The 24368-nt window shown below is 38.2% G+C and overlaps 2 protein-coding genes across 4 annotated transcripts in view; both read right to left on the bottom strand.

Moving 5' to 3' along the window:
• Nucleotides 1-24368, bottom strand: part of TAFA1 (TAFA chemokine like family member 1) — a 547514-nt gene that overhangs the window by 134272 nt on the left and 388874 nt on the right. The window lies entirely within an intron of this gene.
• ARL6IP5 (ADP ribosylation factor like GTPase 6 interacting protein 5) overlaps nt 1-24368 on the bottom strand; it is an 808776-nt gene that overhangs the window by 710794 nt on the left and 73614 nt on the right. The gene's annotated exons all lie outside the window — the stretch shown is intronic.

Raw genomic sequence — 24368 nt, 5'->3', positions numbered from 1 at the left:
ATACACCAAGTGACCAGAAAGCAGGAGTCAACTTTCTCAACATCAAGTTTGGAGTTCAGAATAGACCCGGTCCACTTAGGATTCTTGGCATTTAGGATGCAGTTGGCAAAAATTCACCAAGCATTTGTTAAGCAACCTCTATATACAAATTACTGTGTGATAAACTATATGGATGATAATACATCCCCTGTACCCAGAGGATACATATGGACACTTCGAAAACATTGTAAAAAAGAAAAGGAGGGAGAAAGGAAGGAGAGAAGACTTAAGAGACAGCTTCATGCTTTCATCCTGTCCTCTGAGAACTGTGTAATGCAGCGATCCTCAGTGCAGTGGTGGCGAGGTGTGATGCTGCTCCCGCCTCGCTAATAATAGCTGGCCAGTTTGGAGATATTTCTGATTGTCATCACTGGTTGGAGCACACTGCTACTTGTATCTTTCAGGAAGGAAGCAGGGCTATGTTAAACATCCCACAATGCCCAGGATGGCCTCCCATAGAAACAATGATCTGGCCTAAAAGATCAATATTGTGAAGATGTCGAGAAACCCTGGCCTAACATGAAAGAAACACAAGAGTCTCTGATTTTGAGTAAACTAATTATGTTTCTCTCCATGGGAGGGAAGAGTTCAGGCTTTCACATCAGCCTCTTTTAGTTTGAATCTCAGCTCTGTCACTTACTGAATGCCTTAGTTTCCTCACCTGTAAAATGGGAATAATAGTAACACCTGTATCACAGGGTTGTGTGAGTAAAAACAGAGAGAACACATGTAAAAGGGTTAGTGCTGAGCCTGACACATGGTAAAGAATCTGTATATGCTTCCTATAATAAGAATACCAGAGTGACTGGATATTATTCATATCTTTGTAGGTGCCAACAAAGGTATAAATTTATATCTTTGGTGCCAACAAAGATATAAATTTTTATCTTTGGTGCCAACAAAGATATAAATAACACACTTTCTGTCTTAGAGGGATTGAAAATATGGTTTCTCCCGGAATACTCACTCCTACCTCCCATCCCTCCAACCTCCTCACTCTGACATAAATGATTTTACCAGTTAACTCTCCTTAGAGCTCAACTCAAAGGTCAGTTCCTTAGAGAATGTTCCTCACTTCCACCATTGTTCATTCTATTAGCACCCTACACATTTCCTGTGTGTAGTTGTTCATGTCTGTGCCCTAGCCAAACTGTAAGCTTGATTGGGGTCAAGGTCATCGCTTGTCTCCTCACAGCAATGAATGGGAATTTTTGGAACAAAGGACTGGTGTGGTACAGGTATTTCTCTAGGGCAACCACCTTGGTAAGCTGTGTACAGGAGGAGTTGGAGAAGTACAAGGTAGCGAGGGAGAAGAAATAAATGGCTCTTGCAAAACACTGAGTAGAAGAAAGAAGGCTGCAACTTGCTCATGGAAGAGTGCCTTACTATCTCCACATGCACAACACTGGGATTCGAGTTAATGGAATAGGGCTAATCATATATTACACTCTTTAACTCAGACACCTGCAATCATGTCACTTTAGCTTATAATTGTCAGCTACAAATACCCTCGGTCAAGTCAGTAATAGCTAGTTCAACACTTCACGAAAATGCCACTAATTTTAACATCACCTCTTGGCTCTAATACAAGAGTGGAGCAATATTTATGATTGAAAATGGCACAAGGCACATGAAAGCTCTCAGGATGTATTTTGAATCTCATATGATTTACAGTCAAGTCAACGGACACAATGACAGACATACCAGATTGCCTGAGTTACTGCACTGAGTTAAATAATACTGACAACAAGGTGGGCACTGAAGGGCCAAAGCCTGTCCCTCATGGCACTGCTGTCAATGAGAAAAAGGAATGCTTCTCTGCCACTCTTTGAACTCGCTGCTATTTCTGGAGCTCTGATTCGGATGCTGGATGCTGTATTAATTATACACATTCCAGCAACGTTACAAGGTATTGTCCCCACATTACACATGAGAAGCTGAAGCTCAGAGGGGTTGAATAACTTGCCCAGAATCACGTAAGTGTGACCCCAGTCTACTAGATCCCAAAACTTGTGCTTTTTGCATCTTTTCACAAGTGATTATTCCTTGTGGTTGAAAAACTTCCAAGAAAAAGTTTGACACTTGGCTTAGAAAGGTTATCAAGGTTGAATATCCGAGCCACCCCTCCTCCCCCCATTGTGACTCTGACCTTATTCGTTTTGTTTGTTTGTTTTGAGATGGCGTTTCCCTCCTGTTGCCCAGGCTGGAGTGCAATGGCGCGATCTCGGCTCACTGCAACCTTTGCCTCCCAGGTGCAAGTGATTCTCCTGCCTCAGCCTCCTGAGTAGCTGGGGTTACAGACATGCACCACCATGCCCAGCTAATTTTTTTGTATTTTTAGTAGAGACAGGGTTTCTCCATTTTGGTCAGGATGGTCTCAAACTCCCGACATCGGGTGATCCACCAACATCAGATGATCCCGACATCCGGTGATGGGCCTCCCAAAGTGCTGGGATTATAGGCATGAGCCACCACTCCTGGCCGATTTGTTATGATTCTCTCTCTCCTTTCCTTTCCTCCATGGACACTGTTTTGACAGTTACTGCATGAGCACCCTAGGCACGTACCCCGTGAGGGTCACTGTATCACCTGAGACACACTCCCAACAGATCTCTGGCTCACCCACTCCCCACTCCATCATTGCTCAAATGTCACTTAATAAGAGGCACACTTGACACCTGTCTACTCAAAATAAATCATACTCCCCTTAGCCAGTACTCATGAGCTCCCTTGCTTTATGTCCCCTCACTCCCCTGCCCCCAACACCTGTAACTTTCAAACACAGTATATAATTTTCTCATGACATTATTGTCCATGTGTCCCACTGGAAATCAAACTCCTCCGGAACATGGATTCTTATTGTTTTATGTATTCAACAATGTGTGGAATATTATCATCAAGGTTTAAAATGTGCTTTTAACACATATTTTATTTAATTTTCAAAGCAGTTCAAAGATGGAGGTAGAACTATTATTATTTCAATTTTCTAGAGATGATACAGACTTAGAGCAAGCAATATAGCCATGCAACCAATGGTAATAATAATAGTATTAAAGAAATTAATCATTTATTGAGTTTTTCCTATGTGCCCAATACCATAATAAACACATCACAAATATTTATTTCATAGGAGAAGCAACTGCGACCAAGAGTGACTTAGAAACTTGCCCATGTTTCAGCCTACAGAATGGGAGAGAATTTTTACAATCTACCCATCTGACAAAGGGCTAAGATCCAGAATCTACAAAGAAATTAAACAAATTTACAAGAAAAAATCAACCCCATCAAAAAGTGGGCAAAGGATATGAACAGACACTTCTCAAAAGAAGACATTTATGTAGCCAACAGACACATGAAAAAATGCTCATCATCACTGGCCATCAGAGAAATGTAAATAGAAACCACAATGAGATACTATCTCATACCAGTTAGAATGGTGCTCATTAAAAAGTCAGGAAACAACAGATGCTGGAGAGGATGTGGAGAAATAGAAATGCTTTTACACTGTTGGTGGGACTGTAAACTAGTTCAACCATTGTGGAAGACAGTATGGCCATTCCTCAAGGATCTAGAACTAGAAATACCATTTGACCCAGCCATCCCATTACTCGGCATATAACCAAAGGATTACAAATCATGCTGCTATAAAGATACATGCACATGTATGTTTATTGCAGCACTATTCACAATAGCAAAGACTTGGAACCAAAAATTTCCATCAATGATAGACTGGATTAAGAAAATGTGGCATGTGTACACCATGGAATACTATGCAGCCATAAAAAAGTATGAGTTTATGTACTTTGTAGGGACATGGATGCAGCTGGAAACCATCATTCTGAGCAAAGTATCACAAGGACAGAAAACCAAACACCGCATGTTCTCACTCATAGCTGGGAATTGAACAATGAGAACACCTGGACACAGGATGGGGAACATCACACACCAGGGCCTGTCATGGGGTGGGGGGAAGGGGGAGGGATAGCATTAGGAGATATACCTAATATAAATGATGAGTTAACGGGTGCAGCACACCAATATGGCACAAGTATACATATGTAACAAACCTGCACGTTGTGCACATGTACCCTAGAACTTAAAGTATAATAATAATAAAAAAGAATATCCAAACAAATTTAAAATGCAAAAAGAAAACGAAACTTGCCCATGTTTTACCTAGCAAGGAGCCAATAGCATTGAGACCAGAACCCAGACCCTCATCCCATATACAGTGCTCTTTCCCCTGTCCCACCCTCACATACATGATGCCATTTCCTTGAAAAAGGGAGAAAAGCTTGGTAACTGGGAAATGACGAATGCTCCATTTTCATTAAAGACTTGTATATAAAGTCAATGACCCCAGGGCATATCTTCCTTAGATGCACAGATGGTGGCTTTGCACACAGGAGGCCAGGAAGGTGTTGCTCTAAATAACAGGCTTGTCGGTTTTGACAAGTTGAACTATGGCCTCAATTACACATAGTGCTCAGGTACACTGGCGCAGAGCCCAGAACTAGGTCTTGGTGGACACAGTGGAACCCCACAGGACCCCAACAGTTGGAAGATCTGATTGGCCCATCATACCTAAATCTCATTCCCAAAGTTTATGTTGTGACAGATCTAGCCACAGTCAAATGGAGCAATTTAATCTTTCAATCTATCCTGCCCATGGAAGCCTGGACTTGTATTAAAAAACTAAAAATATTAGCTCTTTGGCAGGAAAATTCACACTTACATAACTTTGCTCTGAAGATACATTTTGTGGGGCTTTATGGATTATCCAAGGGGGCTCAGTTACCTCCACTCTAAGAAAGGAGATAAGCTATTTTTAAAATTCAGTATAATAATCTATTCTTCACAGAGATTCTTCTGCTAATGAAAAAGTGAAATCAATCATACTTAGGTGATTATCAGCTATCTAAAGGAAGTATTAAATGACAAATATTTGATTGATACATTATTAACTAAAGGCTAGGCTTTATTCACAGATTCTTTTAGCTTTTACATAATATACTTTCCTGTTTCAGGGTCCCATCAAAGATACCACATTACATTCAGATGGGTAGATGAATGAACAAAATGAAAAATGAATAACAAATCTGTCATGGATTTCTGAATGATCAAATGATATGGAACCTAACCGAGAGGGGTGTATGCCTTTGGTATAGCAGAGTATATATACAGAGTATAGTAAGCTTGTAAAATACACACCTTCCCCCATTCCTATGTGTTTTTCACTTCTTGGCTATATCAAGAGCTAACCTTTACTTGGGTCCACCCATGATACAGTGAGAAGGTGATCAAATTCTATCAGGATATAAAAGGACATAAAATTCCTATTATAACCACAGAGATAAAATTTTTCAAGACTCCCTCAGACAAAAAGGTTCTACTTATCTACTGCCCCCATCAGCTGGCTTCTTGGAAAAGGAGAAAGGAAACCAAAATGTTCCCCAGAGTTGCTCTCAATGAAAGGGAAGAGTTAAGTTTGTCATACCCTTTCTGGAAATTAGAAAATGTCCATTTTAATCCAATGTATCTGCATTTTAAGGTTTACCTTGTGAACTATCCTTTCAAACTTAACTGCCAAGGTCATTTCAAACTGATAATATTTGTCATTGAAATGTCTTTCAGACTTTTCCTTGGTGTCAATGCCTATCCATTTCTAAATTTCATCTCAATCCAAGTCAAAATGATTTCAAGATGATCTATGGTTTCTCAAAGCTAAGTCATCTAAGTGCTTCCTTAGAAAATGCAGCTTCCTTTCTTTTTTTTTGCTTATGGAAAATAGCCTCTTTCTTGGATTTCACCCAGGATCTGTAGATCTAAAAAATAAGACAGATGAAGTAACCTATCATCTAATGGCAGAGGATGTAGAATAAAGAACAGGCTAGTATGGAGGTTAATTGTACTACTCAGATTTTCCAGATTATTGTTTCTGTTATCAGTTAATCTGCAGAAAACACATATCTAAAATATCTATAAAATTATTCCAAACCCCTAAATCTAGCATTATAAGGGATCCCATTGTTCTTTCCAATTAGGAGGTAAATGCTGTAATTATCTGGCTAATGCACACTGATCTGAAAAATTTGGATGTGTTAAATGTACTCTGCTTTCCAGTTCTCTTTCTGCCACAAATCTTCAAAACAGTGGTCTTTCTTCTCATTCATTTTGCTCATGTTGACCCAGGTATTAACGAGAAAGTCCCCTGCAAAAAAAAAAGCTCCATGGGGCATCTCTCTAGTTTCCCATCTGCTCTTTTCTCTTGGGTTTATCAGAGCCCTGAATACATTATCAAACCATTTTTAACAGGAAAAGAAAGTTTCTAATATCCAAAAAAGAGAAAAAGATAGCATTTCAAGACTATTTCTGGCAGCAGCAACTCTGAGCTGGAGAAGTTAAAAAAATGCCGAGTCCAATATGCTCCTAGCAATGATCCCTTCTTCCCAACTCAATGCATCACTGTCTTGACCTATACAAGTGAGGAAACAAGGAAGATAAATTGCTAAGGATAATGTTTCTTTTAAAAGGAGTCCCCACTGGTGACAATTATGTGTCATGATGGAAAGGGAAGAAGAGGTTAGGAATGACTGGCAGGCAGATGAGTAAAAGCTTGACAACTGGCATCATAAGCCAGGGTTTGCCCCCAGATGGGATATTTAATAGAAATAGCTCATACCAACCAACTGGATCACTCTGGGCTACAAACTGGGTCAACTTTTTAGAATGGACACCTATGGGAATTTGCAAATGTCCGATCTTTTTCATCTGCCAGGGAATTGGACATTCAGTAGTATCTTTTGCTGTTGGTGATTGTATTAGTCTGTTTTCACACTGCTGTAAAGATACTACCTGAGACTGGGTAATTTACCAATAAAAGAGGTTTAACTGACTCACAGTTCCGCGTGACTTGGGAGACCTCAGGAAACTTATAATCATGGTAGAGGGTGAAGGGAAAGCAAGTACCTTCTAAAAATGTGGCAGGAGAGAGAATGCTGGGGAAACGGCCACTTTTAAAATCATCAGATTTTATGAGAACTCCCCCACCATCATGAGAAGAGCATGGGGGAAACCACCCTCATGATCCAGTCACCTCCAGGCAGCTCCCTCTCTCGACATGTGGGATTACAATTCGAGATGTGATTTGGGTGGGGACATAGTGCCAAACCATATCTATCAGTGGTTTCATGTCCAAGACAAAGCATAGCCAAACAATTTAAAATTATCACAACAGCAGGTTTTCTGGGAAAGAAGAAACGATGCTAAGTGGGTAGTGTAAATTGGAATAGAGAAAATTGCTTTAAAAATAAAAAGAGAGGGAATGCAAACCTAAGCCTTGTACATGTACATGTATGTGGGTATTGCTGTGGTGGTCTTCCTGAACCATACTCTGAGATATATTCTCCTGTGTATGATCCTACATCTCCTACATAATTCTTGTACAATAATATTTACAGTGTGCATGATTTTGATTTTTTAAAAATAATGTATTGCTTTTCCTATAAAGAGGAAGGACAACATTTTTTTTTTTTTTTCCTGTTTTACCACTATCCCAGTACTAAGCTTGAAATCTGGCACTTGTTTGGTCTGTATATAGTTGTTGAATGAGCCTTTTCCTCAGAGACTCACTTTTGACCCCCATTATATGTTCTCTTAGCAAGCTGAACTTTTGTTTTTCAGCATGACTCCTAACTGGAATTACGGGCTTGTTGTCTAGCCTGTTTGGCTGGGCACTCTATGCTGGCAGGAGGACCACATCTTGTTTAATTCTTTATCTCTTGTGCCTGGAATAATAGTGGGCAGTCACACATTTACTAAATTATTAAATGACTGAATGATGAAAGGAAGGAAGGAAGGAAAGAAAGAGAGGGAGGGAAGAATAGATGGAATGTAAAGGGAAAGAAAAGGAAAATAGAAAGGAAAAGGTAGAAGAAGAAAGATAGAATATATAAATTAATCCTCTTTTGGGAACTTCTTCTGAACATCCATTATGTGGATATTTTCACAAAGATGAATTTGAATAAGTGTAGCTTTTGCAAAGATGAGAACTTCCAATATACCTTCTAGAGAAATCAACTTGGGATTTTGGTTTGGGATGGTGTCAAAACATACAAAGGAAAAGCTTTTTACTCTAAGTGAAATAGCTTTAAAATGAAATAGCAATTAAAAGTAACTGTGAGGAAACTTCAGTTCCCGTTAATAGGCCAGGATATATGCTTATAGCCAAAGGCAACTTTTGGAGAAAATGAATAAACCATATTTAAGGAATGTTAAGACTGACATGATTATTAGAATCCTTGCCTTTCCACTTTATTACAAATGGTTTCTTTCTTTAAAAGCTGTAATATGTAAGAAAAATCACAAATTTTTTTCAGAGTCACTTTTACAGGACTTCTTGATCAAGGTTTTATAAATAGCTTTTTTGGAATTCATTGTAGTGGGTGTCAGAAATGCATATTTAAGACTGTGTTTAAAGTGCTTTATTGACCCAATGGACTGGAAGGAAGCCCTGAGTGTCTTTGTCTGTAAATCATTGACAAGAGAGACACTAATGGATCTTTAAGCATGTTTTGGTTGAAGAGGGCAAAATAGCTGCTTGATTTGTTTATGCTTGTGATTAAACAAATTCCCATCCATTCTCTCCCAGGGTCCTTGGGTATGTAGAGGAAAAAGGTAGGAAAACGGAAGAAATTCTGGGCAGGACAACAATGTTTGAAGCAGGGTAGCATAATGGATAGGATCACAGATTCCAGAGCCAGGCTGCAGAAACAAGTCCTGGGTCTGCTGCTTCCTATTATTTTTCATTCCATATTTCAAGGTTCTCATCTGTAGAATGTGGATGACAGCATCATCTTTACAGGGTTGTTTTAAGAGCTACACTATTGCCTAGCTGAGTCAATGGTCTTGGTTTAAGAATAGGGTTGAGGGAGATCCAAAGGGGATTTAGGTCAAGAATACTGCATCCTATAGTGAACAGTAGACACATTATAGCCATTTTTCTAAGCCTTATTTCATTTCAATTCTTGTCCTAATCACAGTAGAACACAACTTATTTATTTTAGATGTTAGCTCAGGGAACCTGAAGGGCATTGATGCTGTGATTCAGTTTCCAGAGACTAACATTGACATCCAGGGTGAATGCCCTGGATTGCAATAGTTGCAATAATTCTTATACTTAACAGGTATACGAATTAAATAAATATAGGCAAAGTGATTATAATAATACCTGGTTCAGAGTAGGCATGAAAATTTACTCTGATATTACTAATACTATTGAAGTTATCATCTTTGACCAGGTCCTAATTGTTGGTGGGAAAAATATAACTCTTATTTTTTCCCTTTTTCCACCAATATGGACTACTCCTCACTCTTATCTTTCTACTCTCATTCCAAGCTATCACGGAGAAACTACATTTAGGCATCATTATCTCCCTGAAATAAAATTGCTAAAAGTAAGGTAATACCACAATCAACTCAACACCCATCCACTAGATTTCTTCATTTTTTTAAAAGAAGAAAATGGCTTATACAATGGATATGTTGAAATTCTACTGCACAAATAATTTTTAGTAACTGGTCTACCCCCATGGAAATACATTTTACCCAAAGGTGCACCAATGAGGTTACAAGAACACACTTGATTCCTTACTGCTTTTTACATATTGTGGAACTTTTACTCTTTCCCAACAAGGATGCGTCAGAGAGCATGAGGAAAGGGAACCCTTGTAATGAAGTGGACATCAGACTGCCTTTGGGCTACTCTCAGATCTGCCTTCAAATTTTTGTTAAAATAAGCCTGAGGATATATCTTCGTTTTTCTATTCTCTGTCCTCAAATTTGCTTGCTTGATGTAGACTTTCCTTCAATCATTCCAAATTAATGCAATCTCAGAAATGAAACAACTGAAGGGGAAGTTTCTACCTCAAAGTGGGGCATTCACCCTGAATGTCAATATAAGTCTCTGGAAACTGAATCACAGCTTCCCTGAGCCAACATCTAAAATGAATAAGTTGTATTCTACTATGACTGGGACAAGAATTGAAGTGAAATAGGGCTTAGAAAAACAGCTATATCTACGTTCATTTTAGGGTGCAATATTCTTGACTTAAATCCCCTTTGGATCTCCCTCGACCCTATTCTTAAACCGAGACCATTGGCCCAGCTAGGCAATAGTTGATCAGGCTTTCCTTCACCATTGCTATCCTTTAAGGCTAAGAATGACATGGAAACAATTTCTAGAACAGACATAGGCCATGCTATTTTATATGAATAACTCCTCTGGCTATGCTAATTTTTCTAAAATTATGTAACACACTGACATAAAAGACTAAATATACTAATTTATAATATAATTCTGAATAATTAACATCACTTTGGTTACTAGCCGGATGATTTGGAGCAAGTTGTAACCTCTAAGCCCTTGTCCCTCTAAGCAAAATGCCTAAATTTAATGGATACTGTGAGCATTAGAGATTGTATATGAAAAGTAATTAAGAAATCGAGCAGCACATAGTAGGTATATTATAAATAAGGGCTGCCATTCTCCTTGTTATTAATATAAAAATTGAAACCCAATTTCAAAGACAACACAGGAGGAGGATGAAAGGGTAGAATTCTGAAAGGTTGGAAAATGGAGTCATTTGCCTTTTAGGTTCCAGGTTCCAAAGACCCCAAATTTCTGAGCTGTTCCTGCAATGGCAAGTGGCCTAATGTGCTCTTTCCATTGCATACTCACTTTGTCTAGTCTTTTTGTTTTTTTGAGATAGGGTCTCACTCCATTGCCTAGCTTGGAGTACAGTGACATGATCACAGCTCACTACAGCCTTAGCCTCCCAGGCTCAACTGATCCTCCCACCTCAGCCTCCTGAGTAGCTGGAACTGCAAGCACATGCCACTGTGTTTGGCTAATGTTTTGATTTGTATTTTTGTAGAGATGGGTGTCACCCTTTGTACTCTCTATGTATTACTCCTAGCTTATAAACCATGCTGGTCTTGATCTCCTAGTTTCAAGCAATCCTTCCATTCTCAAGTGATCCTCCCACCTCGACCTCCCAAAATGCTGGAATTACAGGTTTAAGCCACTACGCCTGGCCTCACTTTGTCTACTCCTACCTCTTTATTCATTTTTGTTCTCTGTTTCTTTATAACATATTTAATGATATACAAGCAGGAATACATGCTGAGAAAGAAGCCCAACAATAATTGTTAACTTCTTTTTATTCTCTTAAAATGAGATACTTCCATTATTGTTCACAGATAAATGTTAAAAGGAACATGGGTGGTGATTATACACAAACTCCTTTATGAAGATATAAAGGTACAGTCAACAAAATAAAGCAGACACTGCAATATGAAGACTCCAAATCCATCACTTCTAAACCATAACTATTTTATGATATTTCTTTTCTCCAGCTAAATGAAAAAAAATGCCATGGAACAACATTTTTGAATTGGCTGAGAAGTGAAGATGAGAAGATCAAGACAAAATTTGAGGTACTCAAGGAAGAAGTGGCCGTTAAATACTGTCCACTTTAGGGCCAGATGCCCGTCAGTGGGCCCTCTTGCTGAGCCATAAACTGATCTCAAACTGCAAATCACCCCCTTTTTTTTCTTTTTGAAATAGAGTCTCGCAGTGTTGCCTGGGCTGGAGTACAGTGGCACAATCTCAACTCACTGCAACCTCTGCCTCATGGGTTCAAGCGACCCTCCTTCCTCAGTCTCCCCAGTAGCTGGGATTACAGGCACTTGCCACCACGCCTGGCTAAGTTTTCTGTATTTTTTAGTAGAGACAGGATTTCACTATGTTAACCAGGCTGGTCTTGAACTCCTGACCTCATGATCTGCCTACCTTGGCCTCCCAAAGTGCTGGGATTACAGGCATGAGTCACCACATCCAGCCCTTTCTTTTTCTTGGTCCTATAGGAGAACTGCACACCAATCCATAGATGTTAGATTTTACTTTCATCTATGGGCCACTTACTAACCACCTCCTAAATAAACTGTTAAATGTTTTGGAAATCTGTTATGCAGACACTAAAATTAGGGTTTTGCTTATGTCTAACATATTCCATAATTGAGGATTTTGTGAAGAAGTTGTCTCTACAGCGTCAATGAATGGCATTCTTTTAAATCTCAGCAGGTCTGTGAGTGGTAGGATGGTTGAGAGCATAGTGTTTGAGATTGAATTTTGGGGTCATTGACTAGGTTTTAACTGCTTCCACTCTTTATTAGCTAGATTTATCTCAGGAAAATCATACAAGCTTTCTATTCTTAGTCTCCTCATCTATAACATGGGGAAAATAGTAGTATAATACTTTCATCATGAGGTTGTTGTGAGGATGAATGAGTAAACACAGGGAAAGCACTTGGAAGAGTGTGGGAGTACAGGAGCAATGTGTTTGCTCTGATGCTGTTACTATTATTAGTGTTAGCTGGGGCAGCCATTAGGGATGCCAATGACTGTCTCCTCCTCCTGGGCTTATGGTAGTTACTGACCCCCTTGTGGGAGGAGGAGGCATTGACTGTTTTTAGTCAACTGGGTGTTAATGGACTTGACATATCACTACCAAGCTGAGCTTTTAATTGTCTGTGCAAGGCCTTCCAGGGCTCTCTTCCTGCTGGTGTGGCAGCCAGTGGTATTTTAGATCAAGGATCAGCAAAGTTTTTCTATAAACATCCAGATTATAAACATTTTCAGCTTTGTGGGCCATCTGGTCTCTGGAGCAACTACCAAACTTTGCTGTTATATCACAAATGCAGCCTCAAATGATATATAAACAAATTAGTGTAGCTGTATGCCAATAATATTTATGGAAACTGAAACTTGAATTTGTGTAATTTTTATGTGTCACAATTTCCAGCCATTTAAAAGGTAAAGATCATTTTTAGCTTGTGGATCATAAAAATCAGATGATGCACCAGATTTGGCCTACAGGCCAGTTTGCCAACCCCTATTTTAGACGGTGCTTGCAACAGAAGTTCTAGTCCCTGAGTAACTCCTGCAAACACAGCCACACTGATGAATCACAATGGGTGTGTTGTATGATCAAGCAATAAACTTTTGCCGTTTGAAGCCCGTGAGATGTGGAGGTTGTTGCTGAAGCTTAACAAACTCACTATACAGTCTACTACACAGTCATGCCTCACTTAATGACACGGATAAGTTCTAATAAATATGTCATTAAGTGATTTCATCTTTGTGCTAATTCGTAGAGGGCACTTACACAAACCTAGATGGTATAGCCTACTACAAACCTAGGCTAGATAGTATAGCCTATTATTCCTAGGCTACAAACCAGTACGGCATGCTATTGTACTGTAGGTGGCTATGACATAATAAGTATTTGTGTATCTAAATCTATCTAGACATAGAAAACGTACAGTAAAAATATGGTATTCTACTGTGTTATAATCTTATAGGTCTGTTGTTAACTGAAACATTGTTATGGGACACATGACTATTATTCTTTAAGATCATGACAGCAAAAGAGATGCCTTCCACCCTTAACAGTATTTAAGTAGCCTCTGCAAATATGTTTACTAATAACTGTTGGGTGGAGCTATTTCCAAGGCTTTCACTCAGTGAAATACAGTCTTTCAAATCCATATCTTCCATGCAGAACTAGAATGAGGTACTTTTGCTTATCTTTTGCCTGTGCATACATACCTCATCCAAGACAAGAGTCTGGCCCTTGTCATCTGGATATTTTATTGGTTTAGCTGAGAGGTAATAACAAAGTATATATTTATTTATATTTTGAGGGCTGTGCCTCACATCCATAGCCAGAGAGACCAGAAAACACACATTTAGGAGAAAAGAAGGCAAACAGAAATCTTGATTTGTGTTACACATTGTAGATGTCATTAACTATGACTCAAGTAGAAAAACTTATTACTCCTCTTTTTGACAGTGATGACAATTTAATAGTATTTGACTCTGCCGAGTTACATACAGCATCAGCAGACATTGAAAGACTGTTTATCAAGATGATAAACAAGTTTTTCTTTTCCTCTCTGGCTGCATGGATGTGATCAGAAGTCTAAGACCATCTGAATTCACTTAGTCTGGCCACCAGGCAGAGGCTAAGCTACCTGGGACCATCTGTGCTTGAAATGAGCTTCCCTTAATAGACCCTCTCCAGGCATGTCAGCACTAACAGAGACAAGTTTGCATGAACGAATGAGCACCCGTGCATTCAGGGTGAGCTTCGGGGTGGAGGGAAGGGAGTTAGTTATACTGGAAGTCCTGCTCTCTGGAAATCTCGTGCTCACTAATTTCAAACTGCAGAGCTAGTTTTGTCTTCTGGGTTATGTAGCTATTGCAAAGCAGGCTGGCTAAATTCTTGATATGCCAAGAACGTAGAATTAATTTTTATGGGGAAATTATAATAAGAAACACTTGTCAAATAAGTGTTTGTTCTTAGTATTATTGCTATTGCTAGCTGTAGCAGTCATTAATGTTATTAGTTATTTCTACTCTGTAGCAGATACCTGTTCTTTCTGTCTGCCCAGCAAACAGTCCTACTTCTACTGATGACTGCTTCTTCTTTCTTCTAGGGAAGCCAGTGACCTCTCTTCCCCATTTTCAGTTCATGGAGTTTGGGAGGTGCTGATTTCACGCCCTGCTACAAGAGAAGACATAAGACTGAAGACTGGTAATGAAGATAATGACATCTCTAGTGACCAGGTGGTTGTTAACAAGGGCTGGTACTTGGTCCAAGCTATACACAAAGAGATCCAAATGCAGAACATTTATTCTTGGGGAAGTAGTAGAGTGTTTTCCTCTAAGCATTACTGATGAAAAGATGTAAGTCTGGAACTTGCCACTATCTAAGCACCATGATGGAAAAGCCTGCAGGAGAATGGAGTCAACCCAGAGGAACACTGAGTAGAGAGGTGGAGCACCTCCTGACACTATGTTAGTATTATTTGATGCCACTGTGCCGGAAGCGGGGTGCTGAACTTTAGCCAGTAAATGCCTTTTTTTCTTGATTGAGTTTGAATGAGATTTTCTGTGATTCACAATACAAAGAGCCATGAGGTACAGTTGTATTCAAAGTATCAGGAAAATTCTCTTTAGTTATCTCTTGTGGATTTGTTACATGCAGAACTCTGTAAATGCCAAAGTTGACTGAGGCACTGCGCTAGTTCCAGCGCCACCTCCTCAAGGAAGCCCTCCTTAACCTCCTGATTGGGTCTGTGACACTTCCCTCTTTATCATCCTGGATTCATGACTTCTTCCACTTCAGCACATTCACAACTGCAATTTTATATGTGTTTGTGAAATACATTGTCTGCCTCTACCAAGAAGTGCAAACTCCACGAGTTGGTGGTCATGCCTGCTTTCACTGATTGGGTTATCCCAAGTGTCCAGCACAATGCCTGGCTGTGGAAATCACTGCTGCCAACACAATATTCATTCTCTCCTTTTTCTGTATGGCTAGAACAGTAATTTGCCCACACATTCAAAAATATTTTTCTGTCCCATTCACAGCTGTGGATGAACACCTGACACATTTCTTGTCAATGGTATAAAAGTGAAAGTCCATGAGGCCATCTAGGAAGATTGCACATTCCCGACATAGTCACTGCTTCTCTTGTCTGTTGTCTCATTACCACCTAGTGTATTTTCTCCTCAAGTATATAGTTAGGAAATAATTAGGTAATTTCCATGTATAAATGTCCACTAAGTTTGATATTTGAATCATTACCAATAACATCTTCTGTGAATCAACAGTATGTATAAGATTTACACAAATATAAAAACAGATTTGCCTCTTAAAGAATCTGATTGGTTAGAGAGGAATAGAATTTAGCAGTTTCTACTTCACTCAGCCTGAATACGACTCTGTTCTCCTTGTAGTTGGGAGGATTACTGGGGTTCAAATGCTCATGGTTCCTTATCAGGGCTGGATTAAGCAGCATAAGCAATAAAGCTCTCTTGAGAATCTTCGTTGTATGTATAGACTTCGTTGCTGGAATGCCCTATAATTTTGTAATTACTCTGGGTGTCACTGGCTGGAATATTGTCATTGTATTTTATAACTGGTTAATCTCAACAAATGAAACTTCTTGAACCTTAATTTACTTATCTGTAAAATGGGAATAATGATGACTACTACTATATGTAGTTGAAATCCACTGTTATTGCTTGCCTATGCCTCATTCGCTCTTTTGGTAACAGCGCACCTGGTTTCCTTTGTAGAGTGATCACCCCTACCCCATTTTCAGTCGATGCAGTGCAAGTGAACAAGGGCTCCAGGAGTGGGATTGTGACCTGGCCAAACAGCACGGTCTTTTCCCAGCCACAGTGAGTGGCTTAAGGATGGGCTTGTCATCCAAGTTGGTTAAGACAGACTAGACCTGGGCTATGTGGAAACATTGGGAAAGAAGCAGCTTTATTTCTGTTGAACTTGAAAATGTGAGCTCACCTTTGGAGAGATCCTGTGTGAGTTGAGATTGAGCTGACATTCAGACCAGTGCAGAGAGGCGATAGAGATGAACCTAGCCCTTGTGACACCTTTGAGCACTAGATCCAATGCTGCCAGCTCTACCTCTCTAATTTTTGTTTCTGCATGTCAATAGATGGTCCTCCTTTTATTTGCTTCATACAGAATTAAGTTTTAGTGTTCCAACAATGTACCTCATTGAGTAGTTATGAGGACTGAATAAGAAAAATGTGCATAAAGCATTTAGCACAGTGCCTAGAACACAGTAACCACTCAAAGTGGGCAGTCATTTTTGTTACTATTATTAATATATATCCATTATTATGAAATTGTTGGAATTTTATTATCCTAACATGAATTATGGGTCTGCAAGAATTGTTGAATATCTTTAAATTTACTGAGAGCAATTGGGAAAGAGAATCAGTTAGATATAGATTTTCTGAGACTTCTACTGAAGGTGAAGTCCAAATAACTCACCATTATTGACTCCTAGCAATTGATTAACAGTCAATTGAACTGATTCTTAGTCAACTGGATGGTTGAGCCTCTGTTGTAAAGAAATCCCAAACAATAGAGAAATGAAATAATTGGCAAAATATTAATACTACAGTGAAATCTCCTGGGTTCAGTAATCTCTCAAACAGGGGTTCAAATCCCAACCCTCCTGCTTATAAACCATGTAAAATGGATACATTACTTAATCTCTCTGAGCTTTGTAAAATGAACACCTTCTTCATAAGATAATTGTGAAAAAGAAATGGAGTAATATGAACTGTTCGGTATAGCCGGACTTGGATTGTAAAACTGCATAGTTATTATCACTTTTGATATTTTAATTATATTGACTGTCATGAATAAGCTAGTTTAACTCTAAAGTTATGTAAATTAGAACTTAACATTCTTATGGTCAAAAAATAATGATTAATTGTCATTTGATCAATGTAGAAGCGATGTGTGGAAATAGAGTAATTTGGATGTTAAGTTGGTTAGACTAAATGAGAGAGAAATTTTTCTACTTTATTTAAAATAATGCAATTTTTGGAATATAAACTTATTCCTTTAGATAAGTTGTAAATAAAGAATGAGTGACTCTGCAGTGAGAAGTCTGGAAGAAAATGAACATTCTTCTTTGATTAGATGTCTATTTGCCAGCAGACATTTTATGACTGATAATCTGAAGAGCAGAATATAGTTACTGAAGTTTCAGTTCCCTGAACAAACACTTACATAAGTTAATGTTCATAATGAAATAACATCAAGGAACAGTTAGACAAAAAATACATAAATTTCAACCTAAGGTTAAAGTTTTCTTCTTCACGGTAAACTATATTCAGGTTAATGGGATTGACATGGGATCTGACGCAACTGGGGAGGCCCAGATGCTTTATACTCTATTTCTACTGCAGTCAATAATACAGGAAAGACATTTGTAGGGATGCTAGCTCCAGACAGCATTTGTGAAAATGGAAGATCCTTCTAGGGTTTTTATGGTTTTAGGTCTTACATTTAAGTCTTTAATCTATCTTGAGTTAATTTTTGTATAAGATGTAAGGAAAAGGTCCAGTTTCAGTTCTCTGCATATGGCTAGCCAGTTTCCCCAGCACCATTTATTAAATAGGGAATCCTTTTCCCATTGCTTGTTTTTGTCAGGTTTGTGGAAGATCAGATAGTTGTAGATGTAGGTGTTATTTCTGATGCCTTTGTTCTGTTCCATTGATCTCTATATTTGTTTTGGTACCAGTACCATGCTGTTTTGGTTATTATAGCCTTGTAGTCTAGTTTGAGGTCAGGTATTGTGATGCCTCCAGCTTTGTTCTTTTCGTTTAGGATTGTCTTGGCTATACAGGCTCTTTTTTTGATTCCATATGAAATATAAAGTAGCTTTTTCTAGTTCTGTGGAGAAAGTCAATGGTAGCTTGATGGGAATAACACTAAATTTGCAAATTACTTTGGAAAGTATGGCCATTTTCATGATATTGATACCATTCAGGACATAGGCATGGGAAAATATTTCATGACTAAAACACCGAAAGCAATTGTAACAAAAGCCAAAATTGACAAATTGATCTAATTAAACTGAAGAGCTTCTGCACAGTAAAATAAATTATCATCAGGAAACAACAGATGCTGGAGAGGATGTGGAGAAATAGGAACACTTTTACACTGTTGGTGGGAGTATAAATTAGTTCAACCATTGGGGAAGACAGTGTGGCAATTCCTCAAGGATCTAGAGCCAGAAATACCATTTGACCCAGCAATCCCATTACTGGGTATATACTCAAAGGATTATAACTCATTCTATTATAAAGACATATGCACACATATGTTTATTGTATCACTGTTCACAATAGCAAAGACTTGCAAACAACCCAACTGTCCACCAATGATAGACTTGATAAAGAAAATGTGGCACATATACACCATGGAATACCATTCAGCCATTAAAAAAGAATGAGTTCCTGTCCTTTACAGGGACATGGATGAAGCTGGAAACCATAATTCTCAGCAAACTAACACAGGAACAGAAAACCAAACAATGCATGTTCTCACTCATAAGTGGGAGTTGAACAATGAGAACACATGGACACAGAGAGGGGAACATCACACGCCGGAGCCTGTTGGCGGGTAGCGGGCAAGGGGAGGGAGAGCATTAGGACAAATACATAATGCATGCGGGACTTAAAACCTAGATGACTGGTTGATGGGTGCAGCAACCCACCATGGCACCCTGTGTAACAAACCTGCATGTTCTGCACATGTACTAGGAACTTAAAGTAAAATAATAAATTTAAAAAAAAAAAAAAAGAAAGAAAATGGAAGATCCTCATGAGAACAGTCTTAGAGAAACAGCACCTTTCTCCTTTTTATTCTCCATAGTTTTGCTCAAGTCTTTCTTGGTTAATACTAAGATTTTTTCCTCCAAACAATATGGCAAAGAACAAAGTATGACTGGAGATTGGAGTGCTGGGGTCAAAATGAAGGAAGATGCCATTGGAGATGAGCACAAAGGAGAGGGTGAAAGACAATCAGTTGTAAATTCATACTGGACCTTAAAATCCATTTTAAAATTTTCTTATTTTATTCAGAGGACACTGAGTAGCTCTTAAAAGATTTTAACAGGTAAAATAACATTATGAAAGCAGCATTTTAATAGAATTGTTTAAACTTTTAAGGACAGTTTGGATAACTTCATGTATGGATAAATTTTATGTTATCCTTCTACTAGGCCTATGTCCAAGAATAACAAATACATCCATCAAAGAAGTATGCAGAAATGTCCACAGCAGTTTTGTTGATTATAATCCCAAATTGGAAGTAACTCTGATGTTTATCAATAGCAAAACTAAATTGTGGTATGTTTCTACAGTAGAGTACTGTACAGCAGTAAGAAGGAAGAATCTACTGCTACATGCAACACAGTCAATGAAAGCAGCCAGACACCAAAGAGGATATAGTATAGAAGTCCATTTAAATAAAACGTTCTTTTTCGTTTTGTTTTTAAAGACAAGAGTAACCTGTAGTGCTAGAAGTTAGGAAGCTAGGACAGTAGCTACCTTGGGAAAGGTAGCAGAGACAGAGAAGGGACACCAGGGATACTTCTGGATTGCTAGTAACATTCTAGCTCTTGATGTGAGTTGTGGTATCATGGGTGAGTTCAGTTAATGGAAATCCACTGAGCTGTTCACTCATGACTTGTCTGTTTTTCTCAACTTATGTTACATTTCAATTTTAAAAATTTGTCTTAAAATGAAGCAAACACTAGAATTCTGATTTCTAAAATCCTCATCTCAACAGGGTTTTTGCTCTAAAATAAACAAAAACTGAATGACCAAAATCAAAAGTCCTCACAAAATAATAAGGAAATATAAAGTAAATCTACAAATATTTTCCCACAGTTTGGCAAAAGTTATAAAGAATGCTAATATCAAAGTTGGTAAAGGTATGCAGACACAGACACTCTCAAATACAATTGGGGAGAATGTCCATAGATATTTTATTATTATTATAGTTATTATACTTTAAGTTCTGGAATACATGTACAAGTTTGTTACATAGGTATACATGTGCTGTGGTGGTTTGCTGCACCCATCAACCTGTTATCTACATTAGGTATTTCTCCTAATGCTATCCCTATCTTGCCCACCACCCTTCAACAGGCCCCAGTGTGTGATGTTCCCCTCCCTGAGCCCATACGTTCTAATTGTTCAGCTCCCACTTATGAGTGGGAACATGCGGTGTTTGGTTTTCTGTTCCTGTGTTAGTTTGCTGAGAATTATGGTTTCCAGCTTCATCCATGTCCCTGCAAAGGACATAAACTCATTCTTTTTTATGGCTGCATAGTATTCCATGGTGTATATGTGCCACATTTTCTTTATCAAGTCTATCATTGATGGACATTTGGGTTGTTTGCAAGTCTTTACTCTTGTGAACAGTGCTGCAATAAACATATGTGTGCATGTGTCTTTATAGTAGAATGATTTATAATCCTTTGGGTATATACCCAATAATGGGATTGCTGGGTCAAATGGTATTTCTAGCTCTAGATTCTTGAGGAATTGCCACACCATCTTTCACAATGGTTGAACTAATTTACACTTCCACCAACAGTGTAAAAGTGTTCCTATTTCTCCACATCCTCTCCAGCATCTGTTGTTTCCTGACTTTTTAATAATCACCATTCTAACTGGTTGAGATGGTATCTCATTGTGCTTTTAATTTGCATTTCTCTAATGACCAGTGATGATGAGGTTTTTTTTTTTCATATGTTTGTTGACCACATAAATGTCTTCTTTTGAAAAGTGTCTGTTCATGTCCTTTGGCCATTTTTGATGGGGCTGTTTTTTTCTTGTAAATTTAAGCTCCTTGTAGATTCTGGATATTAGCCCTTTGTCAGATGAATATACTGCAAAAATTTTCTCCCATTCTGTAGGTTGCCTATACACTCAGATGATAGTTTCTTTTGCTGGGCAGAGCTCTTTAGTTTAATTAGATCCCATTTGTCAATTTTGGCTTTTGTTTCAATTGCTTTTGGTGTTTTAGTCATGAAGTCTTTGCCCATGCCTATATCCTTAATGGTATTTGCCTAGGTTTTCTTCTAGAGTTTTTATGGTTTTAGGGCTTACATCTACATATTTAATCTACCTTGAGTTACTATTTGTATAAAGTGTAAGGAAGGGGTCCAGTTTCAGTTTTCTGCATATGGCTAGCCACTTTTCCCAACTCCATTTATTAAATAGGGAATCTTTTCCCCATTGCTTGTTTTTGTCATGTTTGTGGAAGATCAGATACTTGTAGATGAGTGGTGTTATTTCTGATGCCTCTGCTCTGTTCCATTGGTCTATATATCTGTTTTGATAACAGTACCATGCTGTTTTTGATACCGTAGCCTTGTAGTATAGTTTGAAGTCAGGTAGCATGCCACCTCCAATTTTGTTCTTTTTGCTTGGGATTGTCTTGGTTATATGGGCTCTTTTTTGGTTCCATATGAAATTTAAAGTAGTTTTTTTTTTTTCTTATTCTGTGAAGTAAGTCAGTGGTAGTTTGATATGGATAGCATTGAATCCATAAATTACTTTAGGGAGCATGACCATTTTCATGATATTGATTCTTCTTATCCATGAGCATGGAATGTTTTTCCATTTGTTTGTGTCCTCTCATTTCCTTGAGCAGTGGTTTGTAGTTCTCCCTGAAGAAGCCCTTCACACACCTTGTAAGTTGTATTCCTAGGTATTTTATTCTCTTTGCAGCAATTGTGAATGGGAGTTTACTCATGATTTGGCTCTCTGTTTGTCTATTATTGGCGTACAGGAATGTTTGTGATTTTTCCACATTGATTACGTATCCTGAGACTTTGCTGAAGTTGTTTATTGGCTTAAGGAGTTTTTGGGCTGAGATGATGGCATTTTCTAAATATACAATCATGCCATCTGCAAACAGATAATTTGAATTTCTCTCTTCCTATTTGATTACCTTTTATTTCTTTCTCTTGACTGATTTCCCTGGCTAGAACTTCCAATACTATGTTGAATAGGAGTGGTGAGAGAGGGCATCCTTGTCTTGTGCCAGTTTTCAAAGGAAATGCTTCCAGCTTTTGCCCATTCAGTATGATATTGGCTGTGGGTTTGTCATAAATAGCTCTTATTATTTTGAGATTCATTCCATCAATACCTAGTTTATTGAGTGTTTTTAACATGAAGGGGTGTTGAATTTTATCAAAGACCTTTTTTGCATCTATTGAGATAATCATGTGATTTTTGTCATTGGTTCTGTTTCTGTGATGGATTATGTTTATTGATTTGCATATGTTGAACCAGCCTTGCATCCCTGGGATGAAGCTGACTTGATCGTGCTGGATGATTTTAATGTGCTGGTGGATTTGGTTTGTCAGTATTTTATTTAGGATTTTCACATCGATGTTCATCATGGATGTTGCTCTGAAATTTTCTCTTTTTAGTTGTGTCTCTGCCAGGTTTTGGTATCAGGATGATGCTCACCTCATAAAATGAGTTAGAGAGGAGTATCTCTTTTTTTGTTGTTTGAAACAGTTTTTGAAGGAATGGTACCAGCTCCTCTGTGTATGTCTGGTAGAATTTGGCTATGAATCAATCTAATCCTGGCTTTTTTTTGTTGTTGTTGTTGGTAAGCTATTAATTACTGCCTCTATTTGATAACTTGCTATTGGTCTATTCAGGGATTTGACTTTTTCCTGATTTAGTCTTGGGAGGGTGTACGTGTCCAGGAATTTATCCATTTCTTCTAGATTTTCCAGTTTATTTGCATAGAGTTGTTTGTAGTATTCTCTGATGGTAGTTTGTATTTCTGTGGGATCAGTGGTGATATCCCCTTTATCTTTTTTTTTCTGTGTGTGTGTGTGTGTGTGTGTGTCTATTTGATTCTTCTCTCTTTTCTTCTTTATTAGTCTGGCTAGTGGTCTATTTTGTTAATCTTTTCAAAAACCAGCTCCTGGATTTATTGATTTTTTGCAGGGTTTTTCATCTCTCTACCTCCTTCAGTTCTGTTCTGATCTTAGTTATTTTTTGTCTTCTGACAGCTTGTGAATTTGTTTGCTCTTGCTTCTCTAGTTCTTTTAATTGTGATGTTAGAGTGTTGATTTTAGATCTTTTCCACTTTCTCATGTGGACATTTAGTGCTATAAATTTCCCTCTAAACACACTGTTTCAGCTGTGTCCCAGACATTCTGGTACGTTGTATCTTTGTTTTCATTGGTTTCAAAGAACTTATTTATTTCTACCTTCGTTTCATTATTTACTCAGTAATCATTCAGAAGCAGGTTGTTCAGTTTCCATGTAGTTGTGCGGTTTTGAGTGAGTTTCTTAATCGTGAGTTCTAATTTGATTGCACTGTGGTCTGAGAGACTTGTTTGTTACGATTTCCGTTCTTTTGCATTTGCTGAGGAGTGTTTTATTTCCAGGTATGTGGCCAATTTTAGAATAAGTGCGATGTGGTGCTGAGAAGAATGTATATTCTGTTGATTTGGGGTGGAGAGTTCTGTAGATGTCTATTAGTTCTGCTTGGTCCAGAGCTGAGTTCAAGTCCTGAATATCCTTGTTAATTTTCTGTCTTGTTGATCTGTCTAATATTGACAGTGGGGTATTAAAGTCTCTCTCTATTATTGTGTGGGAGTCTAAGTCTCTTTGTAGGTCTCTAAGGACTTGCTTTATGAATCTGGGTGCTCCTATATTGGGTGCATATATATTTAGGATAGTTAGCTCTTCTTGTTGCATTAATCCTTTACCATGACGTAATATCCTTCTTTGTCTTTTTTGATCTATGTTGATTCAAAGTCTGCTTTATCAGAGACTAGGATTGTAATCCCTACTTTTTTTTTTCTCTTTCCATTTGCTTGGTAAATATTCC

This window comes from Macaca thibetana, chromosome 2 (assembly GCF_024542745.1).
Source record: "Macaca thibetana thibetana isolate TM-01 chromosome 2, ASM2454274v1, whole genome shotgun sequence".
In the NCBI taxonomy this organism is placed as follows: Eukaryota; Metazoa; Chordata; class Mammalia; order Primates; family Cercopithecidae; genus Macaca; species Macaca thibetana.
The sequence above is the reverse complement of the archived record's forward strand: the minus strand, read 5'-3'. Positions and strand labels throughout refer to the sequence as shown.